This window comes from Phalacrocorax aristotelis, chromosome 14 (genome assembly GCF_949628215.1).
Source record: "Phalacrocorax aristotelis chromosome 14, bGulAri2.1, whole genome shotgun sequence".
In the NCBI taxonomy this organism is placed as follows: Eukaryota; Metazoa; Chordata; class Aves; order Suliformes; family Phalacrocoracidae; genus Phalacrocorax; species Phalacrocorax aristotelis.
In genome coordinates, this window is record NC_134289.1 from 5427815 (window position 1) to 5448537 (window position 20723).

Consider the following 20723-nt stretch of genomic DNA (forward strand, 5'->3'; position numbering starts at 1 on the left):
TAAGGTTATTTAATGACCTAGAGATCCCTGCAATAAATAGCATGAGACACCTGAGTGTGTCATGTATTTTATGCAAAGTCCTTTTACCCAGAAAACATTAACAGGAGGCTTTTAGAAGCTCCACATTTTGATTTTTGCCTATTATTAAGGACAGTTTGCAAGAGGGGAAAAAATCCCCCTTATCTATATGAAATATAAAATATGCCTTCCCTACTTTTTCAGGTGCCTTGTTCTGTTATTCTCATGGAAGAAATATAAACACACCACCCCACCCAAAACCCCAAGCAAACAAAAACAAACAATAAAACCCCACCCAACAACACCAAAATACCCCAAAACCCAACTTCAAAACATTCTATTACTGGGAGTCATACATTTTAAATGTTCTTAAAGTATAAATCAAAATGGTCTTGTGTTTAGACTGCAGAAACAATTCTTGCATTTAATTCTACTGAAGTGGTAGTTAGTATGATGGTTTCTGAGAACACTAGACAACTTTTTCCTGTATTTTATTGAAGGAGGGTCTTTTTAAAATACTTCTTGACTGCAATGTTAAATACAATTCTTCAGTTAATTTTTGAAAGCTTTTTTTTATTAAGATAATTCTTCTGTAAGCTGAGAAAATATGGAAAATTACACTGGAATGAGAATTATATTCTGAAGCCATGCAAAATGCAGAAAACCCAAACAAAATTCAGCAAAAATAAATTACAGTGTGGTCTCAGTAACAAGAGAACTTCTTTACTTGGAAGAGAGGGAGGGGTCATAGGCATTGACTGAATACAGAGCTCAGACTATACTCACCCTTTGGATTCAATGGAAGTGCCCCTACTACCTGTTAGTAAAGCCAAGCTGTTTCTTTAAACCAAACTTATTTGATGCCAAAACCAAGGCTACCAGTCTGGGATCACAAATGTTAAGACCGTGTCTTTTGGAGCACTGTATACTTGGGCACAATTTTGTGCAGTGGACCGCTTACCACTTGTCACATGGACCACTTACCAATTGTCCACCTGGAAACTCTCATGTGGCTGACAGCTATGTTGGAATAACTAATGCATAGGACCACTTGAGGTCTGAGGGTTTGGTTCTGGAGCTTGGGGGAACACTTGAGTTCAGTTCTCCATCAGGCCTTCCTTGGAACGTGAAACCCTATAGCCTGACCATTCCAGGCCCATAGGCTTTTGCCAGGTTAAAATGAACGCAGGCTTATGAAGAGACATCTAAAACACACATGCAGTATCCTGGAAATAGACTCAGTGTCCCTTTTGTCTCACAACTTGCAATGTCTAACTTCTGTATTTTGAATTTAGGAGCCTGTATTTCCTAGCAGGACTAAGAAGAAACATAATTTTTCTTTAAATGGTAGTTGTCTGTATTTTGTGTTCACATGAATCTGGGACTTGAGTTAAATGTGCAGTTTCAGTAAAACATAAGAAATCATGAGAGTTGGCTGACTTGTGTAAATGACACACAAAGTGTTATTTTTAACTAACTACATTCCATTGAATCTTGAAAAACTTGGTGTCTGTCTAGAGAAAATTGTTACTTGAGCAATGCAAGAGTGACCTCCAGTGTTGATTGTGCAAGCTACAAGTAAAAGAGCAGATAGGATGTGTTGCAGGTATCACATGCAGGAGCAGGTTTAAGCACCGTCATATAATAATCTTTGACGAGGAGCAGTGATCAAAAGGGATTAGGGAAGAATGGTATCATCTGCAGAGTGCTATTGGAATTCTAGCCGTTCACTACGAAGCTATTGTGTTTCCAAGACAGAATAATATCTTACTACGACACAAATCACTAAAAATATTTTGAAGAAAGCCTCAACTGAAATAGCATTGCAGTCTTAAGTCCTAGATACTGACACAGGGAAACTCAAAAATATCTAAAGAAGTCACTTGAACCTTGAGATAGAATCCTGAAGTAAAACTCTGAAATTCCTGAAATGTAATAAGGTCTGTTGTCAAGTGCTGGAGAGCCTCTACACATACAGGTGTTTAATTAATAAAGTTTGCTACCTACTGTACATAATTTTAAAGACCTTAAAGTCTGAGATACTTGGCTACCTTTAAGAGGCTGAGGCAATGTAAGGGAGAGGAGGTCAAATGAAAACTAGTCTTGGGCAGTTTGAGTAGGATAGAGCTTTCCCAGCATTCACACAGGCACTTGGCATTGAGATGCCTCAGCCGGCTGCTTGGGTCATCTTTTACAGACATCAGAGAGGGAGATCCTTGTCCCCGGTGGGCAAGTAAGCTCACCTATTTCAGAATGGTGTAAGCAATTCTTCAGAAATACTGTACGGGCAGCAGCCCTGAAGATGACGATACGAGACTAAAAGCCTACCTAAAGAGTTTGGCACGTCATATGCTAAAGTTAGCAATGTTTATGCATATATATGGTTAATTTGCATATGATGATATTGGCAAAGAATTAGTTCATTATCAGAATTCGTGCATATAACACTGCTTTATTAATATATTGTTCTATAATGTTAAAATTTTTGAACCTATAGCACTTGTTAAATGGGAATAAAAATTACAGCTGACAGCCTATGGGAAGGATTGCAGTATTTAGAAAGTCTTCATAAACTGAAAATACAATTATAATATACTTGCTTTGGAAATGCAAACTAAATGAAAACCATCAGTGCTTAGAATTTTTCTTCACGTCAGTACTAAATGGGAGGTAAACATTGCAAAAAACTTTAGTATATCTCATAGGCTTTTAATGAAGATTTAACTGGCCAAAAATGAACACAGGATAACAGATAAAATATCCCAATAGATAAGTGTATTTTGGAAAGTAAATTTATCTTCCAAAAGAATATTAAAAGTTTTCTTTCTTAGTCACTTCAAACTAGCAAGGGCTGCACACTAGAATAGATAATGGAGAGAGAAAAATCTGTTTTAGGACTGTTACATAAAATAATGGTACTACAATAGGTTTGCCCATATTTTTTTTTCCCCATGTCTTTTAACTCCTGTAAGTGAAGAGGACAGATACTGCAAAATCTTTAATAGAAACATGGACAGTTTAGCCAACCAGTAGAAATAAATGTGCAAGTGATAATCAGCATGCAAATAATAGAACCATAGAATTATTAAGGTCGGAAAAGACTTCTAAGATAATCAAGTCCAACCATCAACCCAGCACCCCCAGACCTCCTAAGCCATGTCCTCAAGTGCCACATCTACATGTTTTTTGAACACCCCCAGGGATGGTGACTCCCCCACCTCTCTGGGTAACCCGTTCCAATGCCTGACCGCTCCTTCAGAAAAGACATTTTTCCTAATATCCAATCTAAACCTTGCCTGACACAGCTTAAGGCCATAAATGTATTCTTCAGCATTAAATAATCTCCGTATTATTACTGTCTTCTTTAGAAATACAGGACTGAGCCCCAAGCACTTCAACGCTTCTTTCTTCTTGCCTGTTTTGACCTCAAGAGCAATGTTCATTTGGTAATGCCTATTCCATCTCTTCTTACACATTTGCTCTGTGACCTTTTACTTAATTGATCTCTATCAGCTTTACAAATGCAATAGTTTCAACATTTATTCCTGTTAGAAATCTATTAATATGTTATGTCTGTGATACTTGCAACAGAAAAATTAGATTAGATTCTGCCTAAGCTAACAGGAAACATTTACAGCAATGCTAGTGGAACACTAACTTTGTGTTTACGTGTAACACAGAATATTCAAGAGTAAATTTTACATTTCCCTTGAAGAATGTCAATGGATTAATGACTCCAGCGCAAACTGTGTATTACAATAGATAATGCTGGTGCCACTAGACTACAGTATTTCATGTCTTCATATTGAAGAAACTAATGAATAACAACAGCAAAAATAATGCTGAATCATACTGAAGTATGTTTCTCCTGTATTTCTCTCATTCTATTATCTTTGTAGCTTGTTTAACAAAGCTGAATGACTAAACTATACGGTCAATACAAATAAGAATTTACTTCAAAAGGCCTATGTGGCTAAAATTTTCCATTCTATGTGCCTAAGAATGGATTTGGGGACCAGTTTCAGATACAGAATCAAAAGTGGCTTCATTTTAGAGCTCCTGTATAATAATGTTATAGCCTGTCCCTGTAGCCTATTGTTTCATGAACTCCCCCACATGGTAGTTTGTTCATGCTGTGCTGTACACCCTTACTCTTAGTCCACTTACTCAAATTCTTAAATATAGAATTAGTTTGTAACATTACTCCTCTGTATTAAAACATTCTGTATTTTATTTATCCTAAACTTTGGGAGTCCTTATGGCATCTCCGATATCAGTGAAAAGCCCTTTAGGGATCATCTGCTATTTCCATCGATCTTACACATAATAGATATATTCATGGTGCAAGACTGATGTTAAATGCATGTTACTTCTGGTGTGCTTTTTTTTTTAATACAATATCCTGACAATTATTTGGGATTGTTTAAGGAAGAGTGATTTATTTAGCTTTTCTCCAAGTTTTTGTTCCTAGTTAGTTTAAGACATTTGGACACTATTAGATACGAATGCTAAATAAAAGGAAAAGCTATTATTCATCACTTATAATTCTAACCACCACACCAAACTGACTTGCCTGTGAAACAGATACTAATTTAGTATGATATATTTTTTTGCATGCTCTGTGAGAATTCTCCCTAATTAAGTAGGTAATAGAGTTGTCAAATTTCAAGGAGTTTGCATTTCATCATATTATGCTGAACCATGACACCGACACAATTTATTTAAAAGAGAACCTAGGTAATTCTTTCAGGTGCGTGTGTGTTTCCTACTTCCTTCCCTAGTTCAGAACCCTGTACTGTGCTCTTCTTCACTATCTGTTTATCAAACATGGTCAGTCCATTCCCCTGATTTAGCATTGTGCTTCCTTGTTTTGTGGCTCCTGTCTCTTTGTTGAGGCTAGTATAATGATGCTTCACTTTCCCTCTGTTTGGCTGAAAACATTCTGACAGAGTATACTAAAAGGCTGTATTAAGGGATTGGTAACTTGTGAAGTATTTTACCTGCTTCGCTTAATTTGCTTGACTCCACATTTACAGCACCAGGACCTATTGCTAATGACTGAAATGCTATTTCTGGTATGATAAAATGCAAGAGAACTTCCAGCCAACCAGAGTGCTTAAGACTTGACACAATCTGATCTAGTAACCATGCATTAACATTAGAAATGTTGACTGGAATCCTGCTATCTTAAACCAAAAGACTATTTAATAGATATTGCAGACGTTTATTTGGATAATGGAAAAGATTAAACCCCTTTCCTTTATTGAGATTAAGGCATTACTTACTGTTTGGGGGATGGTAGCATTTTTAGAAACTTCTAGCCCCTTTGTTACTTAAAGTCAGAGCTCTGCTCTGGCTTCCCCTCTTCTGGTCTTCAGATATGAGTAGTGAGTATCAATATGGTCTCTGAGACACAACTCTACTAAAACCTTCTCTGTCCTGAAACATAGAAAGGTTCTCATGGAATATACGCTATTGTGCCATTTTCTTTTTCTGCTATGGATAGCAGTAATTTTTGTGAATATGGAATTTATTCTGGGACTGAACTGCAACTAGAGGATGGCAAGAACTGGAGAACCCAGGTGGGTCAGATCTCTTGTTATGGCATGTGGAACTTTCCCTTGTTTGTCAATGATGACAAAACTTCTTGCAATATAATAGCTGCTGGGCAGCTTCCATAGAATTAATTGGTATCACAAAGTATTTTTTTTATAGACATTATCTAGACAAACAACAAAAAATTCCCGATAGTTAGGTAAACCAAGCTGTTGTTCTAGTGCTGGTCCTTTCTGGTCAAGGACTTCAGGCTGTTGGCAGGGTAGTGTTGAAAAAGGGCTGACGCTTTTGACTGACATGTTCATTGTATGCAAACGCAGCTGCAGTTTCCTGTGCTTCTGTCTGGCTTTGCTCACAAATGCTTAATCAACTAAGTTAAAGCAACATTTTAAAAGAAGGAAGTATGATATCTGTCAACACAAGTATGTGAATAAATGTGTACTGTTTGCTAATCCTGCTTATGCAGCTAAATATTAATTTAGGTGTCTAAACATGCATGCATATGCGAAAAGAGGCACACAACTTCATCGAAGCTTTCATCTAACTGTTTAGAATATGACTCTTAATGGACTGTATAGAATTTGCTTTTCCCTTTAGTCTTCTCATATGTTCAGTAATGGATCCTTTTAAGAAAGATGCTAAAAGTTCTACCTAAATTTTAATGAAATGATAGGTTCAGTGTTACAAGATTATCAAATTATATCACTGCACATGGTTGTAAGTGTCAATGCAGACAAATGTTTCATTTCATTCCTATTTTTAAGTAAATAATCCCAGGAAATTTAGGCATGCATGCCATGTGCTACTGGATTGGAGCCTTTATCCTTAATGTATTTTTACTAGGTTTATTTGGGCTTATCCAAAAAGCATATCCATGTTTCTACTTGCAACTGTTTTATACACACATTTAACATACTTTTATCAAAACAGAAACAAGTTAAGTGGATAGCAAATACCTCTAATGTTGCAGGTAAGTGGATATGCTTTCAAAATCAGATTATGCTAGATATCATATGAAAATGCTGCTCTGTGTGCCAAAAATATCCTCATGGTAGGATTATTAATTAGACCTGACTTTCACAATGCATCTCACCATAAATGGCAACATATTCACCACCTGTATGAAAATAAAATATGCTTCTGGCTCCCATTGCTTGACTTTTGTCCCCATTCTGAGCACAAATCCCTATGTAGGTATGGAGACCCTGATTTACTTCAGAGTTATTCCCTTTTGTACGATTCAAATCTTAAAATACAAGACTCTTTTGTTTTCATTTTTCATTTAATCACATTTTTCCAGTTTGAGATTTTTCCCCTCCTAAAAATAATAATAGATGCAGTTTATTTCATAGTTGTAATTAAAAACTGTGGTTTTGCTGGTAGTACCTCCATATTAGCAGATGCTTTAGAAGAAAGTTTAAATGAGATAGTGGGCAATTATGAAAAAATCCCTTCATCAGAAAATCTCCCTGTTAAACAGTGGTCGAAACACATATTTGTGCCTAAAGATAAAATCTGTAGTATTCACAGGTTGCAGTTATCCTGGGTAAATGACCACTCTAACTTGAATTCCGGTTAAGCCTCAGTGATAAATTGTGGCAATAAACCTTTGCAAGTCTTTATATGTGTAAAATCAAATACTTCATATATTTTGAATTTTAAGACCTTGAATGTAGGAAAGCTAAAACCCAGTAACAGATAGAATAGATGCAACTGATTATCCTTTAATGCCAGTTTACCGTGGGTCTTTCACCTCGATGTCCTCTTTGTTTCAAACTAAGCTTCTACATATAACACTGTTATAAAATATTAGATCTACTAATTACACATCTACTGTTAGCATTTTGCTTGTGCAGAAATCTATGGTATATATTACTAGCAGTCATGGTTAAAAGTGATTTTTATAGGTCTGTATTGACGATTTCTACTGCTGGTGGGCCGCATGTGGAGAAACACAATGGAAAGGTGCTTTTGTTGAATCGTCTGAGAACCTTATGATCTTCAGGAATATTCTGATCTTTTGATCTCGGGTTATTCTCACCTTTATAGCCTACATTTCCTACTTAAGAAAAATATTCTTGGTGAAAATTCCAATAGATAGTTTGAAGAAATAAACCTCAAGCAATGGAAGTCTTGAGATTTATGTCTTCCCTTTGTGTAGATCCTGAGAAGACTGAAACATGGGTTCAGGAACTGAAGGCACTGCTGTTTCATTTCTGATGCTCATGGTGATATGATTAATTTTGCAATTTAAGCTTCCTTACTGCTAATTTCAGACTGCATGGCTTCTCAGCAGTAGTGGGATGTAGTGCCTTGTAAGCAGGCTGTTTTTTATAGACTTCTCTCTTTAAATAATATTTTCTATTGTTTATATAAAATTATAGCTTATGGATTCAATTACAGTTCTGATCAGTAGTTCCATTAAAAGTAAATACATTAGTAAAGCAACTGAAAATCCAAAGAAATCAGAAATTACTGACTTTACTTACAGACAGTAGTTGAAGGCAAGTGGACAGTCAGGATATTGGAATGTGCTGTCTGTAAAAGAAGAAAAAAATCTTTTATTTCCACAGTGATTCAAGTGACAGCTAGCATAAGAAGTTATTGCAGCAGTGGGAAATTTTGTTAGACAATTTAAAATTTCCTTTGGCCTACTGTAGCATAAATTATTTAAGCAAACATGATGACACCTGTACTGGTGGTCACAGGTCTAAGGTCCTGGGTCTGGTCAAACACTCTGTCCGTGCCCTGATGCCATGTTGGGGCTAGATTGAGCCACTTACCACTCACCAGGTTTTGAGATGACTTCTACAGGAATGAAATCCAGGCACATGAGATGCATGAAGCCCTGATGTTGATCAACCAGGTTCCCTACCTAGATGATCACAGACCAAGCCTGGGATGCCCTACAGAATGTGTCCACCCAATGCTGATATGGATACCTTTCTTGATTTGAAATTTATTTTTATGGATACCTTGTTTCATGTGAGATTTATTAGTTCCAACATGCTTTGCCAATAGTGCTGGGTCTGACTAGGTCTACCTCTCATTCAAAGCTGTGAAATTCTATCCAGAGTCCTATAGCAGAACATACAGAAGCAGAACCTTGCCTTGTCAGCTAAAGGAAAAAAAAATCGTGCCAGTTCATAAAACAGATGGGAAAGCCTACTACCTGAAAAAGTAGCATATGTCAGGAGTGATACATGAACACTGGCATAAAGTGATTTAATGTAAAAAAACCCAAATAGGCTTAGTGCGCATTTGTATGCTCAATTCTCACAACTACAGCTAGGAAGTGGATCTGACAGGAACATTAGCCAATTTGCAGGTTCTGTTTGCGGAGCTTCCATTTTCCACTCCCGGGGAGCCAAAGTGGCATTGCGGTGGCAGGTCTTCTCACAAATTTGTTTAGGAAATGTCTTTCTTGGCTGTTTGTGAATGAAGCGCAGAACAAGAGCTGTTCATCTTGTGGTGTAAAAGAAACGTTGTTGGTAAAAGGGCGGTTTGGCAGGCTGCGGGCGAACGGAAGGCGTGAGGTTCCCTCTGTAAATTACCTGTCACGGTGCAAACGGAGCGCAAAGGGCGGCCTCTACTCACGGCGCCGAGTGCCTGCCACGGGCGCGCGAGAACGTGGCGGCGGCGGTTGGGGTGGAGCCGCGGCGCGCGCAGGGCCGTTGGGGCAGGGCCGCGGGCGTTGGCGCGCGCGGGGCCGTTCGGCGCGGTCGCGGCAAGAGGCGGGAGTGTGACCTCCTCGCTTCTCCCGTCAGCCGCGGGTTCCGGCCGCCGCGTCGTCCCGCTGCCCTGTGGGTGTGAGGCGGGGCCGGAGGGGGGTGAGGAGCGGGGGACGGTGTCCGTGTCGTGTCTGCCTCAAGTAATGGGGCGAGAGCACCGGTGTCCTCCTCTGGTGGAGGAGAAGGGGCAGAGAGGGGTGGAAACTGGGAACTGGGCTTGGTAGAAGGCAGGTTGTAATAGGAGCATGTGACCTCAACAGGCTGTTGAGATACTCCCCTCGACATAGAAACTGGAGAAACTCGGGGATAAAGAAGAGGTATGTGAATGTCCACTTTTGCTGAAGAGAGAGTGTGGCTCAGAGAGGCGTTTCTAGGTACAGTGGTAATACTCTGGTGTGTCGTGGAGCTGGTTGATATTTGCTCAAGAGTTGTTTTGGGATTTTAAACTGACTTCTGTGGTCTGAATGGTATGAGTGTGTAAGTAGGCAAAAATATATTAACTATAGGGGTTTTGGCAGATATCTTTTAGTGTAGCATTGACCTGACTTTAGCTGGGATAGAGCTAATTTTCTTCATAGCAGCTTGTATAGTACTATGTTTTGGATTGTGCTAGAACAGTGTTGATAATGTGGAGATGTTTTAGCTGTTGCTAAGTGGTGCTTACACTAGTTAAGGACTTTTTCAGCTCCCCGTGCTCTGCCAGTTGCTCAGAGAGTTGGGAGGGGACACTGTGGGGACAGCTGACCCCAACTGACCCAAGGCATGTCTCACACCCTATGACATCATGATCAGTGTCTAAAGCTGGGAGAAGAAGGAAGGGGGGGACTTCCAGAGTGATGGCATTTGTCTTTCCAAGTAGGTATTACATATGATGGAGCCCTGCTTTCCTGGAGATGGCTGAACACCTGCCTGCCCATGGGAAGGAGTGAATAAATTCCTTTTCTTGCCTTGTTTGCGCACACAGCTTTTACATTACCTATTAAACTGTCTATATCTCAACCCACGAGTTTTCTCACTTCTACCCTTGCAAGTCTCTCCCCCCACCCCATTGCGGGGGGAGTGAGCAAGCGGCTGCATGACACTTAGTTGCTGACTGGGACTAAACCATGACAAGTACCTTCTGCTTTGGTACATCTTTCCAGCCCGTTTGCCTGGGAAATGCATGCACTCACCTCTGCTGCTCTGTTTCTGGCATACTAGTGCAAACACTTCTCTCAACCTTCAGCAGCAATTGCCCCGGCAAAATTTGAAGGTACTTTCAGGGCCTTTTATAACAAAGTGCTTATTTCTATTAGTTTGGGATGGCAAGGCCCTTATTCAAAACTTGTCAATTCTGACTGCAGCCCTGAAGTTACCAGAACTTTTGAAGTAATTCCTCTGAACAAGTACCATGAATTGGAGAGAGAAATGGAGGGAAAGAAGGGTTGGGAGTAGGGTTTTGTGTCCTTTTGCTGTTGGCTTCTTTTTCTCTGTTGGGTTAGGCCTTTTGATACTGCTTAGTGGATATGCTGCTTGGTTGGTTCATTTTGTTTTGAAAAATTGAAGAATAAACTCCCTTGTTGTAAGAGAATGAAATGACTCCAGCACATAGAGTTCTTGTAATTTGTCAGGGGAGTTGCCAAACTGCACCTATAAGAAGCTACTGAGCTCTGTAAGTACCTGAACAAGTGATCACCCATTTTTTAAATTTAATAAATATAAAGGAAAAGGATAAATCTTTGAACAAAAGAATAACTTTATCTAAAAAACCACTTAAAAAAATATAGAACAAGGTAATTGAGAAAAAACTCCCAAGTTCTATTTCACGATTACTTTAATGTGGTTTTCACAGCAAAATTACTGTTATTTCTGTGGTGAGAACTCATTTTTTGTGTGTGGATGCCATTGGATTGGATTGACCAGCAAAACTTTACACAACAATAGATTAAAACTGCTCAGTGAAGTTAGTAAAAGACGGGCTAGGTATAAAAGTCAGGAGATGAAGGTTAGCAAGATATGAAGTTATGAGAGAAGATGTTACAGCTAGCTAATAGAGAACAAATGTTAAAGAGTCTTAGACAAGGTTACAGGAAGGTTGTTCAGGAAATCTGGAAGACAGCCGAGGTGGAGAAGTATAATAGTAGTTTACAGTAATCCATACCATTAACGTATTTTCAGATATTGTGTGTGGACTATTTTAATGGTGCTTAAGAATTGGTGCTGCAGTGGCGTTCGCAGTGGGTGCTGCATAACTTCAAAATTTGCAGCACTTACTTGGAATGACGTGTGCCTACTGCATTAAATGTTTCACAGGTGACCTGTGATCAAGTGGAAAAGTTTTCTAGTAACAAGAGGAGGATTTGTTAAGAGAAAGACATCTTGGGAATGATACAGGTGCCTGAGCATAGGTGTTTAGAGTCATTTTAGATACTTTTGCCCTCATAAAGCATCCCCATATCTAGCCCTGGCATATGTGGTTGAAGTCTATGGGAGACCTGTGGAGCTCTAGAGGCTTGTATGATGGATACCCGACAGAGTCTAAAATGGTACTAGCTGCTTAGCTTAAGCAACTGAATCCCATTCCGGATTTGATAATGCAGATGACAGGACAAACAACTTTAATTAAAACTAGCATTTTCCACACCTCTCCGTAGTGCACCTATTAAAATAAGGAGGATCTCTGTTCACCGCTGTAGTAATTAACTTCATAAATGAAGTGCTCATGTAGTTAAAAAGATCTAATGGTTTAAAAGGTGTAAGAGGGCTCATCTACGTAACTCCACTTTTCTATACTGAATCGTACAGTTAAGTGAATTGCCTTGTTGTTTGTTCTTAACTTTTATATAACATGAAGTAAATAAGAGAGCTAAGAAATGCTGAGAAATACTAACTGCAGTTAGTAAGATTTAGACTTGGACTGCATGACATAGTTCTAATATAGTGCTCAGAAAATTAAATCTTTCTTAGTCCAGCAGCTTTTTTCTCTGACTATTGTTGTTCATGCCTTCTAAATTCATGAGTTGAAGGTGAGCAAAGAAAGGATTATCTTCCAAGGTTGAATCTTGTAAACATTCTGAGGAAAGAATTATGAATAAAATGGTAATTTTAACATAGCAATGGCAGGTACGTTTCCTCATAATAAATTATTGTATCAGCTAGGAAAGTCTGCTTAGTTCTATGAATAATATTTGATGCTTTTGCAGGGGAACAAAATCTTCTATAAGATGTTCTGATTACACCTTTTATCTGACTTTCAACTCTTTTTGATCTGTGCAACTTTTACTGTAGAAGATGCTACTGAGATCAGTTGGTCATTGCATGACAGGGCCCAAATTGATTTCCATGGCCCGTCCCCCCTACCATTCCCTCCAACTCTCCGTACTGTGTCTTATGTCAATCCAAGTTTTGGGATTGTTTTTTTTTTCCCTCACCTGTTAGTCGTCACAATGTGTACTTATCCCTCAGGTCTCTTTTTTTCTTCTAATTGAGCCTCTCCAATGTTATTAACTGGTGTCAGATTACCTCAGCCTTCAGGCTGTCTGTGCCCTTTTTACCTCTAAAGCAACTAAAAATAACCAAACTGCTGTGGCTGGAACTTTCCAAAAAGAAAATTCAGCCTGACACATGGACCTTGTACAAATTTTCAGACTGAATGCTTTATGACCGTTAAGATTTTAAGCAGCAGAATAGTGAGTCTCTAGCAGAGTGGATATAAGTATTGAGCAACCTCTGGCTTTTTGGAGTTTCCAGAGCATTTTTACATGAGTGCTATCGCATACTATGCTTCAGGGTACTCAAATTTGCTATCATAGCAAATTAGCAAAACTTCACTCATGTCCATTTCTTAAATGGCTGCCTTGGTAGAAATCTTATAAATGTGGGATTATTGTTCTGGAAGTATGTTTTGAGTATTTTGTGAAGGTAAATGAAGATTATTGTCATGTAGAGCATGGTTTGTATGAACTTTTATGATATGTACATTGCAACTATGTTTGGCCTGGGTTTTACAATAATGGCCTTTGCTTTCCTCTTTTCCCTTTCCCCTCTCATGTTAAACCTAAACCTCATTGATTTCTGAGGGGGCATTGCCATTGACTTCAATGGTGTGTGATTTAGGGTCTAAAAGCTCAGTGTCATACTATGTTTGCAAGACTACTGTTGAGCTTGGAGATTCTTTAAGTCGTATTTTCAGTAGCAAGTTGTCAGTGAAGTCAGGAACTAATAGTTTAGGAGGAAGTCCCAAATGGGCGCTACCCTCCCCATTTTGACTTGTTTTTCCCCTCCTGCTTTGTTTCTTATAGAGTAGGCATGACAGGCAACTGGCTCTCTCACTGTCAGTGCCTCTGGAGTCCAGCTGCATCAAGAGGAGTTCTTCACAGAGCTGTGCCTAGGATCTCTTGTTAGATTCTTGATACAAAAGGTAAGATTGAAGAGGAATGAAGGGAATTTTCCACTTAGTGAAAGAATATGAAGCTGTGAATGGAACTATAATTGCTTCATCAACCAATTGGCTCAAAAGTTTGAGTTAAAAAGCTGGTTTTCTTAACCAACTTCCTAGAAAATAAATTTTAAACCTGATTTTTTAAATGTTCTGAATATTTTAAATCATCATGATATCGTCACTTGAAGCCAGTAGCCAAAGTTGTGCAGTGTGTTTGTGTATTTTCCCAACATGAAAAAGCCATATTGGAAAAGGAAGGATAAAATGTTGCATGGATGCTGTTATTTTAGAAAGTTTAACTCGTCTCCTTGTACTTTGCTGCATTTTGGATCTAATGCAAGGAAGGTTTATGTAAATGTACGTTTATCACCTCTGTGTTGAAAACACTGAATTACTGTATAAGGCAATTTTATACAATTTTATTTTAAAATATAAAAGGCACTTGTTTATAAGTGAGGGATAATTACATTTAATATAATAGCTGGAATATTTCAGAAAGTTTATGTACCCTAAGACAATTTTCCATTATGTAAAATCCATTTGGATTCCTCTTATTGAAGGCGAGTGTGATGTTCAGAGTTAGTAAAACCCCAAAGACATGCAACAGCAAAGAATTAGGCCTGGTGACAGGCATTTAGGAAAAATGCTGCTGTTCTCTCCTATTCCTAATCGGATAGATGTTAGAAAACTGTTCTACCTTGGAGTGCTCTTTATCCAAATCCTTTGGAGTTGGAATTAGACTGGAGGTCAAAATGGGCAGGAATACTTTTACTCTTTATTTCTGAAGCTGTTTCACCAGAAATGATGTATCCATGCAGTAGGGTTTTTCTAGTAAGCCAAGTTTTTATTTGAAAACAGTTTTCTGAGTTGACAGAGGAAATGGGCTCCCGGCACCGCATGGCACCCTCATTGGAAGAATTAATCTGCATGGCAGAGGTCTGTCCATGTATACAGGCATGGCATGGGGGGATTATGGTTTTTGCTTTGTTTTTTTCAGTCATGCTTTTGTAGGTGCTAGCTAACTAGCTGTTTGCCAATACCCAAAATGATGCAGTTTGAGAACCATTTCTCTTTCATTTTCATGCATATCTCAAAATTAATGTATGCTTAAGAAGTACCAATCACATATGCTACTCTTAATTTTGGAGTTGTTTTGTGTGTGTCTGTAGACAACAGGGAAGAATTCTACTACTTGGGTCACTGGACAAAAACAATGCAAACCTTGATATCAACTTGAAAATAGTTACATAAAATGGTATGTGATGGTGAAGTATCTTGGGGTAATGCATGGGTACGAAACAAAAAAATCAGCTGGCAAGAGTAGCAGCTTTACAAAGAAGAGGGGGAAAACATGTTTTTTTACCTCACTGCAACTGAGTAATAGGTAGACATTTGGTAAGCAAAACAGTATAGTATAATGTTGCAATAGATAACCCTCAGCAAATAAAAAGGGGAAATGAGGGGATTGACTTTTACAAAAATACAATAAAAAAACCCTTTAGTAGCACGTCATGGAATTTTTTTGTTGTCTTATTTTTTTAATGAGTTGAACAATATCCTATTTTTAGTGGAAGGTCAACTTGAACTTTATTTAAACAGAGTCTCTGGTTCTGAATAGAGATAGGAACACTTTAAAAGTGATAACAAAAGGGAGGGCTTGGAGCCAGACCTTCTTAACCTATCGTTACAAGGATAGGATAGCCATCTATGTAGGAATTGTATGCCACTTAAACAGAGAGGGGTCCTTGTTCCGTGCTCAAAGTGCATGCAGTGAAAATAGCACAGAGGCTCATGTGAAAGGATTTTTTTTCCTTTAAGAATTTGAAATGGGTCCAAAGAGAAGTAATGAAAACCTTTTACTTTGAATGAAGTGCTGCCAACTGGTGTCACGCGACCTTCTTTTTTTTGCCTTTTTTGAAGTAAATGTTTTTTCCATAAATTAAATGTTACAACTGCAGTTCCGAGACCAAAATCTCCAGTACCTGCAAAAACATACCTGGAAGAAATGTTATGAAGATAAGATTGGTAAAGCATTTCTGAACCAACCAGGACTCTTTTGATTGTGCTCTCACCCATAATGGTGTATATCCACTAGAATTTAATTTCTGTCAGTGGAATTATTTCATTTACTGCTAATGTAGTGACAGCATTGTCAGGTTCACAAGTTTCCATAATTACATTCAGTGGAGAATATTTTCCTTGCTGTGGCTCTAGGCCCAGGACCATAACACACAGGTTTTGGCTAGCTGTTGGTTGAAAAGCAGAGTCTGGTATGCTAGTGGAAAGCCAGAAGTTCTGTAGCTGGTCAGGCTGTAGTATTCACACCTCTGCTGGAACGTCTCCTAGAATTTCTCAGTGTGTTGCAACTGGCTGGAAGTATGTGCATTCAACCAAGGCAGTAATTTTGATAGTATGTTTAAGGGAGAAGAATATTAGCTGACCTTACTAAGAATAAAAAATACTGGTATCTAGCTAACTTTGACATGAGTACAGAAGGTGAGATTGTATTCTTTAGATTTATAGTGTAAATTGTATTTGGAAATGTTTTACTCTCCTTAGCCTGTTTATTGGCCTCAGTTAAAGAAAGTGTGATTGAGGTGGTCTAGTGACTAGATGGTTGCATCCCAGCACTCCATCCCTGGTTCTGCCACTGGCGTTCTATGTGATTTTGAGTACATAATTTTTCCTGTGTGGTATTTTCTGTGTGGTTTCCTTATGTGATATTGGAAGATAACCTCTGCTTGAAAAAGTGCTTTGATGCAATGCACTGTAGAAAAAGTAGGCATGACTATTAAACAAGGAAAAGAGTATGTTGTGAATGTTATAACCTTGGGAAAAGTCTTCATTTGCCTTCTCACTTGCCATCAGAAAGTCTGCGTGAGACAACTTAGTTAAGGTGTAGTGCCTTCCCCACCTGGAATGTTTTTGTCCTTAAACAGTAAAGCTTTTCATGCCATTAGACCAGTTATAACCTGTTACTTGTCATGTGGGTTCTCTGGTATCCAGTAAGAACTAGGCTTACACTGCATTCTTTTCCTTGATAGATTAATTATAAGGGATGATGTACGACTCTATTTATGCATAGAACTATGTTGAAGAACTTGGTAGAAATCTCACTTCCTTGGGAATTTTCACCTGCTTTTCAGATGTGGTTGAAGTTGGCCAATGGATTAAAAAGTTGCTCTGGGGAGAAAGAAGACACAGAAAGAAGTGAAAAGGAATGTAAAAAAAAAAGTTTTTGTTTTTTGCTTTCAGTGTTAAAAATTATCTTCCAGTTACTTCACTGAAAATCTACATCTAAATGCAAAGCCTGTGTAAATATAGTAATCTAAGCAAATAAATGTTATTAACGGATCTGAATCTTGCACCTTCTTGAGTTCTCCATCTCTTCTTTCCTTTGTTGTGTCTTTGCCTTAACAGACATGTTTCCTATTACTAGGGATAAGAAGGGATAAAATGTGAGGTGGTTAGAGTGTAACCTGACAGCTTTATATGGAAATTTAAATAATTTGGCAGGTGTGTTATAGGTTTTCCCTGGTGTTAAGTGGTCCAGACCCTTCTCAGGTGTCAAAGGTATTGCTCCATTCCAGGGCATGGTCTGGCCCACAAAGTACAGCAGGTCATCAGGCAGGAAAAGTCCATGCTGTTGTATTGCAAATGGAACTAGTACATTTTAACATTCTGAATATCTTATTTCGTGTATCAGCTAGAGGATTAAAGAAAAATGCAGTGACTGTTTTTGTGGCTTCAGTAAAACCTTATTTGCACTTGCTGTGCTGACTCTGTAGCAAAAGGATTAGCAAATTTTATTCCCAGAGTGGTGTTGGCACCCATTGATGAAGCTGTATAATGAATATTGAAATTAAGAATAAAAAATAAAACATATTCTATTACATATTCCCAGCAGTATTTCATGTCTTGGAAGTCCTCAGGTGTCCTGCCCATGTGTGTCTTGTTTGAAAATACTAATACAGGCTACTTAGTTTTAATATTTTTTTCTTGTCTTCCCTGTTTTTCATAAGGCAATAGGCCTATGCATTTTATGAAATAGGATAATAAATTGTGTCAGTGTAAAGTAACATACAATAGAAGAAAACCCAAAGAAAACAAATTTGGTGCCAAATTACTGGGTGAGAGCTTTATGAATCCCTTTGCTGTCCAGCTCAGAAGTCTGAGACTGAGTCATTGCCTGGAGACAGAAGTTGGCATACAATCAGAATGTACAGGAAAACAATAGCTGTGCGGAAAATTATGAGAATGAGCACCAGAAGTATCAGTAATGACATATTTCATGTCATTTAATTGTTCAAAAGCTTTTTAACTTTAAATTTTTTTGACATATTTGTTCTCTAGTATATAGCTTTAAGGATGCCCATCCCCCTGCCACCCTTCCAGCAGCCACTGTGTCCTGTCAGTCATCCTGAAATACACTGGAGAGCTTGTCAGGCAGTCCCTTGCAGATGCCTCAGAAGCCAAATAGTGAGCCATAGCAGTTGCACTGAAGTTCCTAACACAAGGAAATTACATAGACAGTTGCTTTAGTGCTGAACATGGACCATTTATATTCTAGGATAGGTGAGTGATGTGCTACTGGCTTTCTAATGATCTAGCAGGAAATGGATTCTAAAGTTAATGTTTCTAATTTATGCAGGATATCTTTGGCTCTGCTTTCTGACACTAATTACAGAATAATTAGTTTATTTATGTCGGTATACCATGTACTTATAGATTGTTTAAAAGCTGCAGGTACTATGTTCACATTGTATTGCCAATGGGTACAAACTTTGACTGTTTTCCCTGTGTCTTTTTCTTACGCCAAAAGACTCGGCAGTTTCAGTTTGGGCATGTCTGCTGAAAAGACAAAATTCTCATTATCTTAAAGTTTGTAGCACTAGGTAGGAGTGTGCAGGTGGTTGCTTTTCTGGCTGTTCTGAGACACAACTGTATCTTGTGACACATGCTTAACATCCCAAGTGTTGTAAGAGCTGCTGGGCTACAGTGCTGAAATTGCCTACTGTAGAGGTTAATATAACTGAGTGTGAGGTTATAGCTGCATTTTACCAAAATATCTTGCAGTCAAGATCCCTGCTGTAATTAGAGGGCGTATTATACTGGAGTGGACATATGCATTAAAAAAAAAAAACAACAAAAAACTGTGATTCTTAGTTTTTTCCCTGAAGCAAACACCAAAATTTGTCATCTTAATCAAGATGATCTGGAAGGACAGAATTTCACTTTCTAAGTGGAAATATCAGAGAAAACCCCAGCATGATCTTTACTAGCTGCATATTTTTCTCTCTATTACCTATTACAATTGCCTTGATTAAAGAAGAAAATTCTATCTAGATACTGATTAATATGGTAAATAACAGTAAGGAGAGTGTGGTAAGTTAAAAATATGTAGTCGGGGTATCAAAATAATTTAAAATTTTGTAGTTTTCACTGCATTGGCTTGCAAGCTTTTCATATTTTGTCTGCTTTAAGGAAGTTCCAGGAAGCATTAGGATTTTACTTAACAACAAATAAAAAGAAGAGAGACTGTAATCAGCAAGTGAGATCTTAGGTGGGTTATTTATACCTTAGAATATAACTGAAATTTTCAGCAAAAATAATTTTTGCTGTTGACTTTCAGTGAATGATACATTATGGCCCCTCCCTAAGGCTAAAAAGCTATTGCTGTGTTCGAATGCCAGTTGAGCCGGGGCTCAAGCAAAGAATAAAAATATTTGTTAGACAGTATGCTAAGGTTAAAAAACAAACCAACCCCCCCAAAACCAAAAGCAAAACGAAAACAAAACCCCCAAACCCAAAAAAGCTTTGCAAAACAGCCCCAAAAAACCCAGAAAAGGGAAAGTAATAGCACATGGATTCACATTTTTCTGATCTCCAAAAATTGGGTTGGATTTGTAACACTTCAATTTTGAGACTGCTCAGTGGTCAGATTCTGGAGCACAGTCATCTCTTGTAAGAGGAAACAACTATACATTTTTATCTGCCAAATCTTAGAAAAGATCTGATCATTGTAGATGACCTGTAGTATAGGAAGTTGTGCTGTGAGAATGGCAAGTAGCTCTTGTTGCAATCAAATAAGGTTTTATTTCTGAATTTTGTGTAAAGCAGTTGCAAATACCTTTCTGTCAAGGAATTGAGGGGAGGCCACTGCAATTTTGTATGAATGTATTTGCAGAAAAAATAACCTGAAGATCATCTAGTGATTTCTTCAAATCTCTGTAGAAGCATGAAAGGCTGTCTCCGTCTAGTTTTCACCTGTCCCCTTGCAACTAATGTACGTCTTGACCAGGAAAAAAATTCAAAGCACAGTCGTTAACATCTATTTGTAACTGTTGTGATGGATTTCAGGAAGTACCTGTATATTGAGAGGCTTGTGAAAAAGTCAAAGGTAAGGGCTGTGAACTAGCAATGTCATAAAGATCATCTTTTTTTAAAATGTGAATAAAAGGTAGATTCATTGAAGTGTAGACCAAAGATTTAGAGAACCAGTGAATTGCAGATGGTTAAAAAAAAGTCTGTCTTTTCAAGAGTGTGAGATGATGTGGTTTGATGCAATCCTGGTGAAGCTGGAGGAGAGTATCTTGTTGAATTAAAAGGTTTTTTAATTCAGGGGTGGAGGCAGCAGAGAAGAGCTTTTCAGCAGCGTGGGTGCTTCTCTGCTGCATGTTCGTAGGCTGCACCAGTGTGCTGACAGGTAGGCATAGACATGACACACTCTTTGCCAACACTGCAGACTCAACCAAAGGTGCATGCACTACTGTTTTATTATGGGACAGGCTCTGTAAGAAGTTATTAAATTGCAATGCAGCTTGGAATTGAAGCTGAGAAGAGCAGGGATGTGAATGACAGGCATTTGTGGCTTTTGGAGCAAGTTATTAGTACTGTAGGAGAGCTTGCTTTAATGGGTTAAAAAGGATCTCCCATTAATACTTGCTGTCTTTAATTTAAGAGGTTGTGTGGAGGTCTGAATGTTGGTGGGAATCTGG

At 38.3% G+C, this 20723-nt stretch overlaps 1 protein-coding gene across 5 annotated transcripts in view; it reads left to right on the forward strand.

The window, feature by feature from the left end:
* Positions 1-20723, forward strand: part of CTNNA3 (catenin alpha 3) — a 562887-nt gene that overhangs the window by 7236 nt on the left and 534928 nt on the right. Inside the window, exons 1-2 of one of the 5 annotated variants that reach the window (XM_075109793.1) lie at positions 9451-9622; positions 13586-13704. The gene's annotated coding sequence lies outside the window, so the exon portion shown is untranslated. Of the gene's footprint in view, positions 1-9450; positions 9623-13394; positions 13705-20723 lie in introns of those variants that run through there. The other 4 variants (XM_075109794.1, XM_075109796.1, XM_075109795.1 and 1 more) reach the window with 4 other exon arrangements.